This window comes from Heterodontus francisci, chromosome 41, assembly GCF_036365525.1.
Source record: "Heterodontus francisci isolate sHetFra1 chromosome 41, sHetFra1.hap1, whole genome shotgun sequence".
NCBI classification, from domain to species: Eukaryota; Metazoa; Chordata; class Chondrichthyes; order Heterodontiformes; family Heterodontidae; genus Heterodontus; species Heterodontus francisci.
The window spans coordinates 22,378,480-22,398,161 of NC_090411.1; the positions used below are offsets into that span (position 1 = coordinate 22,378,480).

The 19,682-nt window shown below is 44.2% G+C and overlaps 1 non-coding gene across 1 annotated transcript; it reads left to right on the top strand.

The window, feature by feature from the left end:
• The first annotated feature begins 11,947 nt into the window (after positions 1–11,947).
• On the top strand, positions 11,948–12,034 carry trnastop-uca (transfer RNA opal suppressor (anticodon UCA)). The gene has a single exon. It is a non-coding gene; the product is annotated as a tRNA-Sec (tRNA).
• Positions 12,035–19,682: the final 7,648 nt, after the last annotated feature.

The window sequence follows — 19,682 nt, forward strand, 5'->3', positions numbered from 1 at the left end:
TGATTGACCCTTTCTTTGCCGGGATGGGGAGGGGCATTTAAAATGGAGGCTGAATAGCACCCATGTAATGCCTGAGTCAAGGAAATGGGATAAAATGTCTTTGCCTAGTTACCACTGTCCAAAAAGCTCTAAAGGTTAAAGGAAGCCTGAAATTGGAGAATGAGCAGTTGAACAGCTCCTCAGACCTTTCCTCTATTGTTCCTCGTATGCTCTGAAAGCCCCATCCTCAACACTTTCTCCTCCTGTAACCTCACGGTGTGAAATTGTCAGTAAGACATGGTTCCTCACATAGCGGGCTGAATCTGGCGGCAGGCGTAAAAAAAAAAATGGCGGCTGACATACACTGGCCGTGCTCTGCCACGCCGCCACAATCTTGAACCCGGCGGCTCGTTATCATGTCTAGGGCGGCCTCTTCCCCCAAGCACGTGACAGGAGTGGCCTCCGCGACGCAGTGAACGGCGCCGACTGTTTTTTGCACAGATGCTGGTGCCATTTTTAAAGGGCTGCCAGCCCTGTGAAGACCCTACAGAGTTGACCCTTTCCTCTCCCCTCCCAGTACTCTACAAATGCAGCGTTGCCCCCCAGCAACTATATAACAAGTTCAGAGTTTTCTCCCTTCCTCTCCCCTCCCCCACTTCACTACAAATGCAGAGGTTTCCCCCCCCACTTCCCCACCTCGGTGGCGCCAACTTACCAGCTTTCCCTGGCCAGGCAAGTGAAGGCGCGCGAGTGCCACACGTCGCACTGAAGACCCGATGAGTTGGGATAGTTAAACAGCTTTGCTCATCGATAGTGACCCTGGGATCTTGCGAATCCCACCTCCTCCATGCTCGGTGTTACTTGCCTTGCACAGAAGGGTGAGCTCCTGTGAACACGGGCACAAATCACACATCCCCTGCACGGGCAAGCTATACTGAACGGGCATCAATTTGTTCTGATCTACCACCCGTGCACTGTAACTGGGTGACTTTCTCTCATGCTGATGAGCTTTTCATTTATTTTGCGAAATGCAAAAGTGCTCCTTTCGTATCCTGCTGCAGAAATTCCATCATTTGGAATGCATTGCTGAGCATATGGATGTTAGAACAAGGTATTTTACAATGATGACTCCTAATCCATTTGGCAGTCCTATTCTGTCCCAGGGCAAGTCCTTACATTTCACACACAAGACTTATTGATCCACTTATTAGGGAACATTACTGGTTGAACATTACTTTCCTCCTGGTATTTATCTTCTAGGTCAACACTCGAGTGTGAAGAGATCCCCCTCCACTTTATGGGGTGAGGGTGGTTCCATAGGCCATGTCTCAGGACATTACTCCATTAGTCAGAGCTGGTTCTCGATTCGGGCCAGATCCAACTCCGAGGTGGAAATATGACCACTGAGCTAGCGGCCACTCTGTCTGAATGTCAGTACACCATTGATGCCAACCCTATATAGAGACGATGTTCCAGTCTCCACTTGCCAGGATTGGCTGGAGTAGAGTTTGAACCCTTTGCCTTCTCACTCAGAGCCCAGAATGCACTGAACCCAAGGCTCTCTCATCCAAAACTACAAGCAGAAAAACTCCAGGATAATGCACCCCAGCTCTGGGTAAAAGAGGGACAATCATACCATGTTTTTGCCCTGCACTTCCAATTTGGAAGAAAGCTGAATTCTGTCAGTGTTGGCAATTGTACATTATGTCTGTTTTATGTAACACTTAGGTTTATTTACATTTTTATGCCTGTATGTACTTCATATCTGTAAAACCTTACTACTTGTTGTCCTGTCTTTGTCACACTTTTGTGTCAATGTTTCAGCTTATCAATTCCCAAGACCCCATTTATAACAGAATGTGGGTGTAGTTAGCTTGCCACTGTAATTAGAATATCCGGGCTCTGCTGCACTTCAGCTTTGCAGATCCAGCTCCTCAGTTTACCCTGCAGGGAGACATTTGACTAAAATCCACAGGGGCAAAATTGGATAGCCCCTGAAAACTGGTGTGAAGATCACGATTAACTTGTGTTTTTGAGTGACTGCAGGCCTCAGCAGGGGGCCCAAGTTTGTGCGAGGCTAGCACCACTTAACGATAGCCTGCATTAGTTAAAGGCAGCCTGCACTGTTTAAAGGGGAGACACATTGTGGCTGGAGCAGTTGCTGAAAGTGGCTGCGGAAGATAGTCTGAGCAGGGAGAAGAGTGACGAGTGCTGTAACAGGGCAGAGAGCGGGCTCCAGGTTTCACAGATGCATCAATCGAGGTCTTGGTGCAGGTGGCGGAGTGAAGGAGAGCTTTCCTCTATCACAAGGGGCCAAGAAGCCCTCCAGCTAAACTGTGAGAAGGCAATGGGAGCAGATAGCATAGCAGTCAATCCCAGCTGTGTAACTCTGAGGAGCTGGACGCAGTGCCGCAAGAAGTTCAATGACCTCACGTGTGTGGTCACGGTCAGTGAATTCATCTTCAAATGCCGTATCCTTACAGCTGAACCACTGGCCTCAGGCACTGCTTTATTCACCACCCCATCATCATTCACCTACCAACAAGCTCTATCAGTCATGACTCATACATGACGTTCATATACTCGACTGCACACTTACACATTAAGCACTGCTGCAAGCCTCATACTAACAGCTTACAGCCTCATCACTCAAGCACATTGCACCACATTCATTGACGCACCTCCCTCTCTTTTGCAGAGCAAGGTGGCACTTAACTGACGGGGCAAAGGCAGGTCCTTATCCCCATGAAGGAGCCGATGCTCTCCATTATTAGAGCAGCCATGACTGAGGCCATGGTCAGTGGTGGGGGCTGAAACCATTGAAGTCTGTTCATATATAACCTTCCTTCTCACATCCCATTTCCCCCTCATCCCACAATCTCTTCTGACTTGCAAGCTGCACATGTACCTCCTGCATTCCCCCTCCCCTCACCACACCCCTACACTTATGCCTTTCCTCTTTCAGATCCCCAAGAACTGACCCTGGCCAGGCAGTGGTGGAATAGCAAGCGATGGAACAGCAGGAAGATCGTAATGAAGAAGAAACGCCATCACTCGCAGTCACCAGCTCAGCTACTGGCACTGCTAAAGGGTAGCTTAGAGATGGGATCTGCACATGGTGAGACACTGCATGCAAGTGGCCTGCAGCCAGGGCTGGGGGAAAGGGTAGGGCAGGTGCCAGCTTGTGGAAGGCCAAGGTCGCACACGAGTTCTGCTTGCAGAGGACTCAGATGAGGATATTGATGGGGCAGCCTACAGGAAAAGGTTGATGGCTATACACACATAAATGCTTGCTCCATGGGCAGGCCTGCCAGAAAGCCTGCAGTCACTGTCAAGGAGCATGGAGGAGTCCTTCATAATTTAACCTCTTTAGCCCCTGTATCATTCTGCTGTATGGATTCACCTAATTCTCAAAAATGAGGCATTCACTCAGTTTCAAAAGCCCTCTTGTGGTATTTCAAGACCCGACTGGGCATTTGTACCAATGCAATTCGTCAGCAGCCTGATGAGTCACACTCACAATTCAAGGAATGATAGACAATTCAATGCTCGGAGGTCCAAAGTTGTATGCAGAGAAATTATTTGGCTCATTGCTCATGTCATGGGTTACCTGATCCTGATGGGGAGATTGTCTCTTTTAAAGAAACACTCTCTCCACTGTGCTCTCTTTTTTGAAGAGTCTGTGATGAGGACAATGCCTGCTTAAAAGAGACCATGATGAGTGGAGTGTCTCTTTAAAAGTGATGAGACTGGTGCAGCTAGAAAGTATGTCTCCCCTGAGAAGCTAGGCTATCCTTGTCTTCTATTCAATGTTTGAGCTAGGTTTTTCCATCTTCTGATGAAGACAGGACAGCTGAGAGCAGATACAGAACACACACAATCATAGTATTTGTGTAGGTAATTTCGGAGACACTTGAAAATGAGTGTTTGGCAAGATTCCAGCAGCAGCTGAGCTCACCAGGGAGTTGCACAGACAGACAACAGTAATGAATTATCCCCATCACAGCATTAGGAGTTCAGCAGGCTTCATCAGAGTAGACTGAGGCCCAGAGGAGATGAGAGTCTCTGAACACAGCAACTCTACAAAGGAAAGTGCGTGTGAAAGAGTATAGCTAAATAAGAGTGCTGAAGGAGTGCAGCATTGTCAGAGGTCCCGCTGTTCAGATGAAACATTTAACCAACTGTCCTCGCAGCTGGATGTAGAGGATGAAAAAGAGTATGGAGTTCTCAGGCGAGTCTTGGCCAATATTTATCTCTCAACCAACAATAACAAAAACAGATTAACTGGTCGTGTGCCTTATTGCTGTTTGTTAGACCACCATGTGTGCAAATTGGTTGCCGGGTGTTCCTTCAAAGTAACAGTAATTACAATTCAAAAGTACATGATTGGTTGTGAGTTTGGCTCAGTTTCTAATAGAGAGGCACTGTCACCTCACTTCAGCAATTGTACAGTTCTGAGAAGGTGCTGCGTTATTGAAGGCGGTGTCTTCTGGATGAGATGTAAAGCCAAGGCCTGCCCTTCCTTCCTTGGCCTTGGAGGGAGTGCAGCATGAGAAGTGATCTCATTGAAATGTACAAAATTCTTACAGGGTGTGACAGGGTAGATGCAGGATGTTTCCCCTGGCTGGTGAGTCTAGAACCAGGAGACACAGTCTCAGAATAAGGGGCAAGCCATTTAAGACTGAGACGAGGAGGAATTTCTTTACTCAGAGGGTGGTGAATCTTTGGAATTCTCTACCCCAGAGGGCTGTGGAAGCTCAATCATTGAGCATGTTCAAGACAGAAGTCGATAGATATCGAGATACTGATGACATCAAGGGATATGGGGATAGCGCTGGAAAGTGGCGTTGAGGTAGACGATCAACCACGATCTAATTGAATGGAGCAGCAGGCTTGATGGGCTGAATGGCCTACTCCTGCTCCTATGTTCCTATGTTTACCAGAATGATACCTGAACTCCAAGGATTAAATTACGAGGAAAGATTACACAAACTCGGGTTTGGAATTCAGAAGGTTAAGGGGTTAAGAAGATTGGATCAAAGTTTTCAAGATATTAAGGGGAATAGAGAGGGTGGATAGTGTTATGAAAACCCCACATGCCAAATGGAAAATATTAATTTCATCGATTGGGACTTTGCCTAAGACTTTTACTGGAAATTCTTACAAATAACTTCTTTTAAGAAGAGTAACCTGGCAGCCAAGATGGCCATGGCAATTTTCATATGAAACAACAACAGAGTAGACTGGAGACAACATGACTGAGGCAACCTAGCCAGAACAATGGGGTTCTCTCTGATTAAATTACCTGAGATGGCTTTCTGAACACGATGATCAATAGCCATCAACACTCACTGACTTTGAAATAGCCAACCCCCTCCAAGTCTGACTGAACAGCTTAAGATGTGGCATCTTGAATCTCAAAGAAAGTTCGAGAAGGGCCTCATTAACCCAACAAAGAGGTTTTGGGAATGTCATGTGACTGCTGTGCAGCTTTGGAGGGGCTAAGCTTTGTCAATCAGACTGCGGTCAGTAACTGTAAGCCATCAAGGGAGCAGCACTCTCTCGCTCTCTCCCTCTTTCCAGTACAGATCCAGAGAAGGCCCAGCTGCAGCTGGTAAAGCCAAATCTACAGACCACCACAACCAACATCTAGGATACAAGGGTCAAAAACCCCTCTTCTGCCTCCCAGAGCCTGAGAAGCAAGCCCAAACCGTGCACGTGGCCCAGCAAGGACTTCAGGACTACAATTTCAACTAAGGACTCTGGGACTGCTGAACCATTTTTAAATTCCATTTATTTCAGCCTCTATTACAATCACCCAACTCTGTTTTCCCTCTGTAATCTATTTGTGTGTGTGTGTGTGTGTGTCTCTTGTGTGAATGTGAGCGTGGATGCATAGCGTTTTTTAGTAATTTTAACAAGTTTCGAGTGCTAAGGATAATAAACTTACATCTTTCTTGTGTAAACTCAAGAAAACCTCTCTGATTGGTTCATTTGCAATTATATGAGAGGAACAGGAGCAACTGCTCACTGAGGTGGTAAGTTCAATCACTGTGTTAAAAAAGGATAAACCCTGTTGCGGTCAAACCAGAAAAAGGGTGAAAGGGGAGCCTGAGACCTCTTCCTCACCTAGTCGTAACAATAGAGAGAAACTATTTCTGCTGGTTGTGGAGTCTAGGGTTAGGGCCATAGTCTAAAAATTGGAGCCAGAAATTTCAGAAATGAAATTAAGAACTTCTACACATGAAGGAACTCTCTCCCATGAATGGCACTGATGTCAGATCAATGGTTAATTTTAAATCAGACATTGATAGATTTTGGTTTTCCAAATGTATTAAGGGATATGGGGCAAAGACAGGTAAATGGAGTTAGGTCACAGATCAACCATAATCTTCTTGAAGGTTGGAAAACGCTCGAGGGGCTGGATGGCCTCTTCCTGTTCCTATGTTCCAATGTTCCTGCTCAGTTGAGCATTAAAGATCTCATGAAACTTTTTTGATGATCTGGAATTCCCTCCCGAAACCGCTCCCCTCTCTAAATCTCTTTCCTTCTTTATGATGTTCCTTAAAACCCTACTCATTGTCCAAGTTTTTGGTCATCTGCCCCAATCTCTTATGTGCTTCGGTGTCATATTTTGATTGATAACACTCCTGCAAAGTGTCTTAGGACATTTTACCACATTAAAGGCGCTATTTAAATGCAGGTTGTTGTAAAACTACAGGTTTTTTAAAAATCTGTTCCTGGGATAGGTCAGCATTTATTGCCCATCCCTAATTGCTCTTGAGAAGGTGGTGGTGAGCTGCCTTCTTGAACTGCTGCAGTCTATCTGGGGTGTTAGGAAGGGAGATCCAGGATTTCGACCCAGCAATAGTGAAGGAACGGTGATATAGTTCCAAGTCAGGATGGTGTGTGGCTTGGAGGGAAACTTGCAGGTGATGGTGTTCCCATGCATTTGCTGCGCTTGATCTTCTAGGTGGTATAGGTTCCAGGTTTGGAAGGTGCTGTCATGGGAGGCATAGTGAGTTGCTGCAGTGCATCTTGTTAGATGGTACACACTGCTGCCACTGTGTGTCGCTGGTTATGGAGGGAGTGAATGTTTAAGGTGGTGGATGGGGTGTCAATCAAGCCGGCTGTTTTGTCCTGGATGGTGCTGAGCTTCTTCAGTGTAGTTGGAGCTGCACCCATCCAGACAACGGAGAGTATACATCACCTGCCTGACTGACGCCTTGTAGATGGTGCAAGCTTTGGGGAGTCAGGAGGTGAGTTACTCGCCACAGAATTCCCAGCCCTTGACTTGCTCTTGTAGCCACAGTATCTATATAGCTGGTCCAGTTAAGTTTCTGGTCAATGGTAACCCCCATGATGTTGATAGTGGGGGCTCAGTGATGGTAATGCCATTGAACGTCAAGGGGAGATGGTTTGATTCTCTCTTGTTGGTGATGGTTATTAGCTGGCACTTGTGTGGTGTGAATGTTACTTGCCATTAATCAGCCCAAGCCTAAATGTTGTTGAGGTCTTGCTGCATGCAGTCACCGACTGCTTCAGTATCTGAGAAGTCACGAATGGTAATGAACACTGTGCAATCATCAGTGAACATCCCACTTCTACTGGAGGAAGGCCATTGATGAAACAGCTGATGATGTTTGGGCCTATGACACTGCTTTGAGGAACTCCTGCCGTAAAGTCCTGGGCTGAGATGTTTGGCCTCAAACAAACACAACCATCTTCCTTTGTGCTAGGTTTGACTCCAACCTGTCTAGAGTTTTCCCTGATTCACATTGACTTAATTTTGCTTGGGCTCCTTAAGTCATAGAGTCATTTACAGCATAGGAGGAGGCCATTCGGCCCATTGAGTCCATGCCACCTATCCATGGAGCTATCCAATCAGGCCTACTCCCCCACTCAATCCTTGTAGCCCTACAAGTTTATCTCCTTCAAGTGGCCATCCAATTTCCTTTTGAAGTCATTGATTGTCTCCACTTCCACCACCCTTGTGGGCAGCAATTTCCAGGTCATTACCACACGCTGTGTAAAAAGGTTCTTCCTCATGTTCCCCCTGCATCCCTGGCCCAAAATCTTTAATCTGTGTCCCCTCATCCTTGACAATGTTGAAGATGCTGGTCCCCTTAATTAACCAGGAATTACTTCAGAGTTAATAGAGTGCAGGTGATGCTCTTTGCATTTTGTATTTAAGGGCTGGGTTTTTCCCCAGTCAGGGAGTTACTTCTGGATAGGGTGAGAGTTTCGAAGGGAAAAGTGGAAACTGGTATTTGTGTTGAACTGTGGATTGAGAATAAAACAGTTGTGGATCAGAGACTGCTTCCTGATTCTGGTGGATGGATATCTGCCAGTTGAACAGTTCTTGTATCATTAGTCAATGGGAACAGTTTTTCCTTGTCTAACTTATCTAAGTCTGACATAATCTTGTACACCTCTATCAAGTCTCCCCTCAATCTCTTTAGCTGTAAGAACAACCCCAAATTTTCCAACCTAACCTTGTAACTAAAATCTCCAATCCCTGAAACCCTTCTGGTAAATTAATCCACATTCGGTCAAATGCTGGCTTGATGTCAAGGGCAATCACTCTCACCTCACCTCTGGAGTTCAGCTCTTTTGTCCTTGTTTGGACCAAGGCTGTACTGAGGTCCGAGTGGCCCTGGCAGAATCCAAACTGAGCATCGGTCAGCAGGTTATTGCTGAGCAAGTACTACTTGATAGCACTGTCAATGACATGTTCCATCACTTTGCTGCTGATGATTGAGAATAGACTGATGGGGCAGTAATTGGCTGGGTTGGATTTGTCCTCCTTTTTGTGGACAGGACATACTTGGGCAATTTTACACATTGTTGAGTAGTTGCCAGTGTTGTAGCTGCACTGGATCAGCTTGGCTAGGGACCCAGTTAGTTCTGGAGCACAAGTCTTCAGTAACACAGCTGGGATGTTGTCAGGGCCCATAGCCTTTTCTGTATCCACTGTCTTCAGCCATTTCTTGATATCACATGAAGTGAATTGAATTGGCTGAAGACTAGAATCTGTGAAACAAAAACAAGAAATGCTGGATTCACTCAGCAGGTCTGGCAGCATCTGTGGAAAGAGAAGCAGAGTTAACGTTTCGGGTCAGTGACCCTTCTTCGGAACTAGAATCTGTGATGCTGGCGACTTTTGGAGGAGGCCGAGATGGATCATCCACAGGGCACTTCTGGCTGGTTGTAAATGTTTCAGCCTTGTCTGACGTACTGGCCTCCGCCATCTTTGAGGATGGGGATGTTTGTGGAGCCTCTTTGTCCTGTTAGTTGTTTAATTGTCCAGCACTATTCATGACTGGATGTGGCAGGACTGTAGAGCTTTGATCTCATCCATTGGTTGTGGGATCATTTTGCTCAGTCCATTGCATGCTTCTTCTGCATGTAGTCCTGTGTTGTAGCTTCACCAGGTTGAATCCTCATTTTGACTTATGCCTGGCGCTGCTCCTGGCATGTTCTCCTGCACTTCTCAGTGAACTAAGGTTGATCCCTAGGCTTGATAGTAATGGTAGAATGGGGATATGCTGGACCATGAGGTTACAGATTGTGGTTGAATACAATTCTGCTGCTGCTAATGGCCCAATTTTGAACTGCTCGATCTGTTCTGCATCTATCCAATTTAGCACAGTGATAAAGCCATAGAACACGATGGAGTGTACCCTTAGTGTGAAAATGGGACTTTATCTCCACAAGTGTGGTGGTCACTCCTACCAACACTGTAAGGGACAGATAGATTGGTGAGGGCAAGGTCAAGTCCTTGCCTCTTATTTTCCATTTTATCATTTAATATATCTCCACTAACCTAGTAGAAAATATTATTAAGAATAAATTTAGAACTGTTATTGAAACAATTCATGGTTTCAGTATTCCAAAGACATTGCCTCTGCAATCATTGCTGTGAGCATAACGTTATGTGACAGGGACATCCAAGAATATATCACCTCACCACCCTTGACTCAGCTGTTCAAGGTTTTCTTTCTTCCTTCGAAAAATAAATACAGATCAAACTAAAAAAGATAAATCTGCAAGATTCCTTACCTCAAGAATCGAAGGAAAGTTTCTGTAAAGAATGGGATGAAACGCACCTGCCGCTAGCCAAAGCTAAATGAAGCCTGCAAAAAGATGGCCGCCTCCAACCCACTTCACGGCCAATCACAAACTAATTCCCCAGCCTAAAGCAACATAACTCCCTGAAACCCCTTTCCTGCCATTCGTTGAAAGAAAAATCCCTTCAGGTATCCCCGTTGCACTTAGGCAAATCTTGACCTTCATCTCCCTCCCTTACCTTTGTTACTTTCCTCACATCCCTTCCCCTCTTTTTCCCCAATCCTTCCTCTCTCTCTGCCCTTCTCTCCACAGCTCCAGCTCCACCCGACCCCTTCCCTCCTGCCTCCCTCATCTCCTCTTAGTCTTCACCCTTCCTTCTCCAATTCCTGCTCTCCCCTTCACCCTGTCTCCCGCTCCCCTTCACCCTTCCTGTTTGACTCCTCCTGCATTAGCTTCCTTTCCAATTCCTACTCCCATACTTTACAGTCTCTCCTCCCCTTCTCTCCTCCTCCCCTCTCACCCACCTCCTTTTCTACCTCATCACCTCTTCCCCTCTCTACCCCCACCATGGCAGCTCTCTTTGCTCCTCTTTGCTCTCTCTCCCATTCTTGCTTCTCTCCTCCTTGCTTTGCCCTCTCCTCCCCTTCTCTTCCCGCTCTGCCCACTCCACTTCTCAGCATGACAAATTTACTTAGATAGCTTCTGTTATAAATGTGGACTTTGGAACTTGTAATGGAAGTATAAATTCAAAGACAGAATATATGTCTTTAAAATGGGGACGCGATTATATCTGTACGCCCTATTTTAATTAGCCCAGATTCCAACTCTGTCTCTGTCAACAGACTAAATTCTCTTCCTTCATTTGAAATGGGCTGAGAACTCTTCTTTCAGGTGCTATCACGCAGCTGCGTGTCTGTGTCCTCTGTTAGAACAGACTGTTTGCACTATGAGCCAGTTCAAAATTAAATTGTAACAAATGTATTTCTCGATGCTCAGTCCGAGTGGCTGTATCCAAGGCAACGAAAATGCACCCTTTGAACCGCAGTCTCCGAACGGCTGTATCCAAGACAACGAGAATGCATTCTTTGACTCAGTCTTTAGAGCTTGCTGCCTTAAAGCAATACAGCTATTTTTTCCAGCCTTAAAGGCACACCACATTCTTCCCAGAAAAAAAAAACTACAGGATCATAACAACTGCCAGGAGGAAAACAAAAGTAAAGATGGAGGCCACCACTTGTAACTCCCATTGGCGGAATGTGGACAGTCACCTCACTTACAGCTCACAGCTGCACGAGTGACATAGCTGAGAAATTCAGCTGAGAGGTTGTCCAAGTCCAGCATCCAAAACAGACTGGAACTTTAATAACATTCATCCAGCAAGAAGGGCTGGTTTCCATAAAAAAAACATAGAATTGATACAATACTTTGTTGAGGAAACAATTTCATGTCAATTACTGTGGAAGGAAGTGTTTGTTAAAGGAATGCATAGAGACCTGTGGAGAGAGATACTTAATACGTTTGGCATGTATGGGATCATCCAATCATTTTTGTCCTGACGTCAAATGCCAATTATCAGCAGATTCCAGGAACTTCAGTCTGAGTGAGGATTTTTGTATCCTGGAGGGTGCTGGGCTCTTCAACAGCTGTATCCTAAAGCAATCAATGAAAGCCACAAGAAATTTAATAATATGCAAACTAATTTGCATAGTCAATCACATAAAGCTTTGAAGAAAGACATGTAATTTTATTTTGCACCTGTTCTCAATGTATAGATATCGTGTAAATCTGAATACAATATTGGGAACTAGTTGATTGACACTGACAACCTACTTACCCTGAATATAATGTGTTACATCTTTCTCTGTTTTATATAAGGCTCTTCTCACATTTTACTACTGCCTGGATGAGTCTCAGTGGTCTGGGATGTAGGCTTCAAACCTACAGCTGTCTAACAACAGAGTGGTTCAATTCTACCTTTCAGGCGGAGTACAAGTAATGATTAATGGCTGTGTAAGGGGAAGTGTTTAAAATACTTCTAAGGATTTTATAGGATAAGTACAAGGAACCAATTTCCTCTTAAGGGGGAATCCATGAAGAGTGATTGTAATCTTAAAGTTAGACCCATACCATCAATCGTTTATTATGTGAGGAGTAGTCCCTTTTTGTATGTACCCTTGTCAGCCACACATCCATGACAGCCTGGATGTGGACAAAGACTGCTATGCAACACCTATTTATGCGTCCAAGGAGCTAGTAGTGCATAGCAGCGGGCACACCCTGGGACCTCGCCTCGGTTGGCGTGCTTGACTAAGTGAGGGGGGAACAGCAACTTCACAAGATGCTGTACAAGGGGCACTACCTTTTTCAAGCACACGAAGCCTAGAGCATCTGAAACAGAAGAACTCACTACTCAGAGTCAATGGCTCAGAAGGCACAACAGCAAAATGTGTGACACATCTGTGGCAGAGTCATGATGCTTAAGTCACCTTGGAAGAATCAGGGTACTCACCGTGTATAGTTAGTCATGAAATCTAGTTTAAACAATATTAGCGATGTATGAATACCTAGGCCCCTTGTGGAGATGTCTACTGTAGATAAGAACAGAGAAGACGAGGACTGGCTAGGAAGTAGGAATAGCCAGGTGAATGACGAGGGCAGCCCAAATTCAGAACAAAGGCTACTATCTGATGATGCTACTCTTAAACCCAGAGAAGAACTCTTGAAAATTGTAATGTGAGGACACTCGACCAGAGTGGTAAAATAGACAACTGCATGAAAGAAATGTTAAAACTCAATATTGACATTCTAGGATTGACAGAAGTTACATGGATAGAATCTGGGAAAATAGACAAAGGAATGCAGGTGATGATCTTCTCAGGTGGTAGAGAACATATGAATGGAGTTGGAATATTGATGACAAAGAAGGTAGCAAGAACCATGCAGGGATATCGGCCAATATCAGAGAGAGAGCGATTATGGCAAAATTTAACAGGAAACCAATGAACATTGTGTGTTTACAACTGTTTGGGCCCACGCAGGGTCACTGCGATGAAGAAGGGGAAGTATTCTATGAGGAGGTGCAAAAAGCATTGTCGCATGTGAAGAGTGGAGACATCTTGATTGTCATGGGTGATTTGAATGAAAAAATTGGCAGAGAGAGGCATGGAAATGTGTTGGGAGTTTATGGACTAGGAAGAGCAGAGGTGAACGTCTGATACAGTTCTGTGAGAAAAACTACTTGGTCATCTTGAATACACTTTTCAAACAACACTCAAGAAGACTGTCCACCTGGAAGAGTCCAGGAGATGTTCACAGAAATCAAGTAGATTTCCTGATGATTAATGAAAGGTACAAGAACAGCATCAAGAACGTCTTCACTTACCCAGGTGCAGACATCAATTCAAATCACTACCTGCTTGTAATGAAGATGAAGATCAGGCTGAAAATCCTGAAAAGAAATCCCATGAAAGATCAAACCAACTTAGACAGACTGAGAGAGGAAGATGTGATGAAGAAGTATGCTGTGGCGGTTACTATCAAGTATGAAGCTTTACTTCAGGAAGGGACAGTGCAAGATCTTAGTGAGGAGGAAACAACAGAAAGGCATTGGGAAAGGTTAAACAGAGCATGAAATAGGCAGAAACTGAGACGGTCCCGAAGAAGGAGAGGAGGAAACATCAAGAGTGGATGACTGATGGAATACTAGATATGATGTGGAAAAGAAGACAGAATAAGAACAATAAAGAAGAATACGATGAAACAGAAAGGCAGATAAGAAAAGCATGTTGGGCGACCAAGGAAAAGTGGTATGAAGACCGTTGCAAGGAAATAGAAGAACTGGAGAAAAGGCACAAAATGAGAACATTGCATGAGAAAGTTAAAGTACTGACAGATAAGAAGAAAATCGCCACAAATAGTGGCTGTATAAGGAGCAAGTTGGGTGAACTTCTCTTTGAAAAAGAAAGGGTAGAGAAATGATGGGTGGAGTACATCAGTGAGTTGTAAGACAATGAAGACAGAAGTGAATTGGTACCACCAGAGGGAAGAGAAGGACCAGAGAAAATAGAGGCAGAAGTCAGTGCAGCGATCAAAAAGATGAAACCAAAGAAAGCACCTGGAAATATTGAGATAACAGAATGCCTGAAAGCCCCGAATGATGTTAACATTGGGAAACTGACAGACCTCTGCAACAAAATTTACAGAACAGGATTCATACCTGTGGATCTTATGCAGTCAGTGATCATTAAGCTCCCAAAGAAACCAAAATCCAGAGAGGGTTGGGAGCACAGGACAATAAGCCTCATGAGCCATGTGATGAAAATGATTTGAATAATCATTTTGGAAAGAAATGACAAGTCTATAGAAGCAGAGATAAATTATAGTCAGTCAGAATTCAGACCAAGGAAAGGAACGAGAAAGGGCATCTTTAACTTGAGTGTAGTGATTGAAAGATATCTGGAAGTACATAAGCCTGTGTATGTATGCATTAGAGACAATGAGAAGGTATTTTATAGAGTCTACCATCAGAAAATAATGGAGTGCTTAAACAAACTAGAAATTGACCGAAATGATAAAAGGATAATTCAGAATCTATATTGGAATCAATCAGCAGTGATGAGACTTGATAGCGGCTTGTCAGACAGTTTCCCAATCAAAAGAGGAGTGTGTCAGGAATGTGTTATTTCCCCAAAACTGTGCAACCTGTACACTGAAGTGATCTTCAGAGACATAGAACATCTGCCAGGTTGCAGTATTGGTGGTCGAAAATTAACAACTTGAGATATGCAGATGACACTGCACTGATTACAAAGTCAGAAGAGGCCCTACTGGAAATTGTAAACAAAGTGAATGCAAGGAATGTGGGATATGGATTAAGAATGAATATGAAGAAAACCAAGACAATGGTGATAAACAGGGACCTAATCACCGGAAGTGAAAATTGAAGTAAATGGACAAGTCCTGGAACAAGTGAAAATGTTTAGATACCTTGGGCAGCTTATCACAGATGATGGGAGATCTGATTGTGATATAGTCAAGATCAGCTTTGTCAGAATGAAGGACTTGTTAACATCAAAGAAACTGACCCTGAATCTTAGGGAAAGAATGCTGAGGTGCTACATTCTGTTATCAATGTTACATGCCTCAGAGACATGGACAACAAACAAAGAGGCTATAGATAAGCTGAATGCGTTTGAGATGTGGACATATTTGAGGATGTTCCGCATATCTTACCCAAACAGAAAGGCTAATGAGGAAGTGCTGGAAATGGCTGCAGGAAAGAGGAAATTAGAGCAAAACATCAAAGAGAGAAAGATACAATAAAACCGGAAAGTTCTGGAAATACTCAGCAGGTCTGGCAGCATCTGTGGAGAGAGAAACAGAGATAACGTTTCAGGTCTGTGTACATTTCTAACCTTTGCCACTTCTGTTGAAAGGTCCCAAAGAGGGGGCAGCAGCCAGGAAAAGCCATATCTGCGGCCTAGATCATCTACCTTGAGGGGTTTCTCCTCCGCTTTGATGGGCATGACAGCATCAGCCCCAAAGATGTTACCTATAAATGCATGTCTCCAAGGGTGCCTCCATGTTGCGGTGCCCTCACGGTCCCCAACCTGCCCTAGCTGTGCCCACCTCTTCTGGTGGGTGCTGCCAAGGCTCCAGAGCTGCTGGACCTCTGATTGGGAGACTTTAATTATCCGAATATAGACTGCGATAGTAATAGTGTAAAGGGCAGTGATGGGGAGAATTTCTGAAGTGTGTTCAGGAGAATTTTCTAGATGTGTATGTTTCCAGCCCAATGAGGAAGGAGGCATTGCTGGATCTGGTTCTAGGGAATGAGGTGGATCAAGTGTCAGTCAGTGAACATTTAGGGGACAGTGATCATAGTATTATAAGGTTTAACTTAGCTATGGAAAAGGACATGGAGAAATCCAAAGTCAAGATAAGTAAGGAAGGGCCAATTTCAGTGGGGTGAGAATGGATGTGGCTCATGTAAATTGGAATCAAAGATTGGCAGGCAAAACTGTAAAGGAACAATAGGCTGCCTTTAAAGAGGAGATAGTTCGGGTACAGTCAAGATACATTTCCATGAGGGGAAATGTAGGACAAACAAAGTGAGAGCTCCCTGGATAACAAAAGAGATAGAGAGTAAGATGAAGTAGAAACTGGGTGCGCATAACAGATATTAGACTGATAATACAATTGAGAACTAGGCTGAATTTGAAAGTTCAGAGGGGAGGTGAAAAAGTAATGAGAAGCAAAGAGAAAGTATGAGAAGAGACTGGCAGCTAACATAAAAGGAAATCCAAAGTCTTCTATAGGTATATAAATAGTAAAAGGATAGTTAAAAGATGAGTGCGGCTGACTAGGAACCAAAACGGGGATTAATGCATGGAGGTGGATGGCATGGTTGAATTATGGAATGAGTACTTTGCATCTGTCTTTACCAAGGAAGAAGATGATACCCAAGTCATAGTGGAAGAGGAGGGAGTTGAGACCTGGATGGACTAAAAATTCATAAAGAGGTGGTATTAGATAGGCTGGCTGTACATAAAGTTGATAAGTCAACTTGACCGGATAAGATGCATCTGAGAATACTGAGGGAAGTAAAGGTGGACATTGTGCAGGCACTGGCAATAATCTTTCGATCTTCCTTACATACAGGGGTGGTGCCAGAGGATTGCAAATGCTACACCCTTGTTCAAAAAAGTGTGTAAAGCTAAGCCCAGCAACTACAAGTCAGTCAGTTTAACCTCAGTGGTGGGAGAGCTTTTAGAAATGATAATCCAGGACAAAATTAACAGTCACTTGGACAAATATGGATTAATCAATGAAAGCCAGCATAGATTTGTTAAAGGCAAAATGTGTTTAACTAACTTGAATGAGTTTTTTGATGAGGTAACAGAAAGGTTTGATGAGGGTAATGTAGTTGATGTAATGCTACATAACAGGCTTGTCAGCAAAGTTGAGGCTCATGAAATAAAAGAGACAGTGGCAACATGGATACAATGTTGGCTGAGTGACAGAGAATAGTGGTGAATGGTTGTTTTTCGGACTGGAGGAACGTATACAGTGGGGTTTCCCAGGGGTCGGTACTAGGACCACTGCTTTTCTTGATATATATTAATGACCTAGGCTTTTAGGGTTTACAGGGCACAGATTCAAAATTAGAAGATGACACAAAACTTGGAAGTATTGTGAACTGTGAGGGGGACAGTGATGGAGTTCAAGAAGACATAGGCTGGTGGAATGGGTGGACACGTGGCAGATGAAATTTAACACAGAGAAGAATGAGGAGAGGCAATACAAAATAAAGGATACAATTCTAAAGGGGTGCAGGAGCAGAGGGACCTGGCGGTATATGTGCACAGATCATTGAAGCTGGCTGGGCAGTTTGAGGAAGCGCTTAATAAGGCATACGGGATCCTGGGCTTTAGAAATAGAGGCATAGAGTACATAGAGTTATGGTGAACCTTTATAAAACACTGATTCGACCTCAACTGCAGTATTGTGTCCAATTCTGGGCACCACACTTTAGGAAGGATGTGAAGGCATTAGAGAGGATGAAGAAAAGATTTTTGAGGATGGTTCTAGGGATGAGGGACTTCAGTTACATGGATAGATTGGAGAAGCTGGGGCCGTTATCCTTAGAGAAGGTTGAGAGGAGATTTGATAGAAGTGTTCAAAATCATGAGGGGTCCGGACAGAGCAGATCAGGAAGAAACTGTCCCCATTGGTGGAAGGGTCGAGAACCAGAAGACACCGATTTAAGGTGAATGGCAAAAGAACTAAAGGAAACATGAGGAAAAACTTTTTTATGCACCCACTGGTTAGGGTCTGGAATGCACTGCCTGAGAGTGTGGTGGAGGCAGATGCAATCGTGACTTTCAAAAGAGAATTGGACAATTATCTGAAGAGAAAAAATTGCAGTGGTATGGGGAAAGGGCGCGGGGTGGGACTAGCTGAGTTGCTGTAGCAGTGAGCTAGCATGGATAGGAAAGGCCTAATGGCCTCCTTCTGTACTGTAACTATTTAATGATTCTATGATGCTCCTGCTCCAATTTCTTATGTTTAGGACTCTACCAAATTCATAATCAAATTTTACAAATTTCACGGTCACAGCATTTTAAGAGTTGTGAATTTCACGATTTCATGTATTTAAATTATAAATTTCATGGTGTCACAACAAACCATAAAAATTATTTATTTAAAAAAAATACAAATAGAGGTTTCTGGTTTCAAATGGCATTTATTGTATACCCAAAAACTAGTGTAAAAAGTTAACTATAAACAGGTCACATTCTTTACTCACTGAATCAGTGGCTGAATGTAAGCAAGGAGCAATCTGCAACTGTTTCTTTCTTCATTCCCTGTCTCTGCTCTGTGAACACCTGTCCGTGTTTAGACACAGCTCTCTCCGCGATTACAGAGTTTGTTGGAATTGTCAGACAGCGCTGTGCTAGCCTTGCAAGGGGTGGGGGGATTCTGCATGCCATAGAGTTCCAAAACTGCAGCAGGAGGCAAAGTACAATCTGCTGCTTTTGCAATGCTTTTATAAGTAGGAATCTCCAGCCTACAGTGCTCGTCAAAGCCAGGAATCACATCAAACGAGTTTTGATCCACCATCAATAGATGCGTTTGAGCAGGGTCAAAGATACGGACAGCTTTCAGGAACACCCCAGAAGCTTGTTGAAACCTCTGAGCCACTTTTTCTGCTGCAATGGCTTTCAGACTCTAAGTGGCACTGAACCGTTGCCCACCGTGTGTGATCAACAAAACATTGCAGCTTGTACAAAACAGTACTCCGCTATTGGCATGCAGAATTTGGCTTCCAAATTCTTTCACTCGATGTGCTGCAGTGATGCCTGTGGCCATTTTTGATTTGCTCCTTCTGGCATTCGAGAGGGAGAAGAAAAGATTTATGGGAATAGTTCCAGGGATGAGGAACTTCAGTTATGTGGATTGCTTGGCTAAGCTGGGGCTGTTTTCCTGAAGGAAGAGAAGGTTGAGAGGAGATTTGATAGATGTGTTCAAAATCACTAAAACACAGAATGTTGGTAACATGCCCAGCAATCAGCGAGGTGAGCTTTATGTCATGAATAAAACGCACGAAGTTCACAAAACGGCCGGTTTCACGGAGGACTGGAGATTTCACAGAGGACCCTAAATTTCACAGTCCATGACACATTTTACACGGCTGTGAATTTGGGAGGGCCCTATACAATTATGCATGGTTCCAAGTGGTCCAGAACATTTGCTCTTCCTGGATGGCAGAGATTCACACTGTCCTATATAATCCAAAACATGAATTGACGAGAGGCACAGAACATTGCACCCACAAGTCTGGAGAAGCATGGATGATAAATGCATTGAATTCATTGGAATATAGCATCATAACAAGTCTACCTGGCCAGCCCACCCTCTCATGGTGTAGCCTGCAGTGAGATACTCGGGAGTTGACTCATTGCAGAATCTGCTGTGCAATCATTTTTTCTCCAGAGCCCAAGATTGTGCATTTCGGCACCTCCTTCGGACATCCCTATTCCTGATAGACTTGTAAATCGGGAGCTGGATGTAACTGAATCACCACTATCTCTTTTATCTAATTTCTCCCACATCCTTCAGCTCCTGTGCCA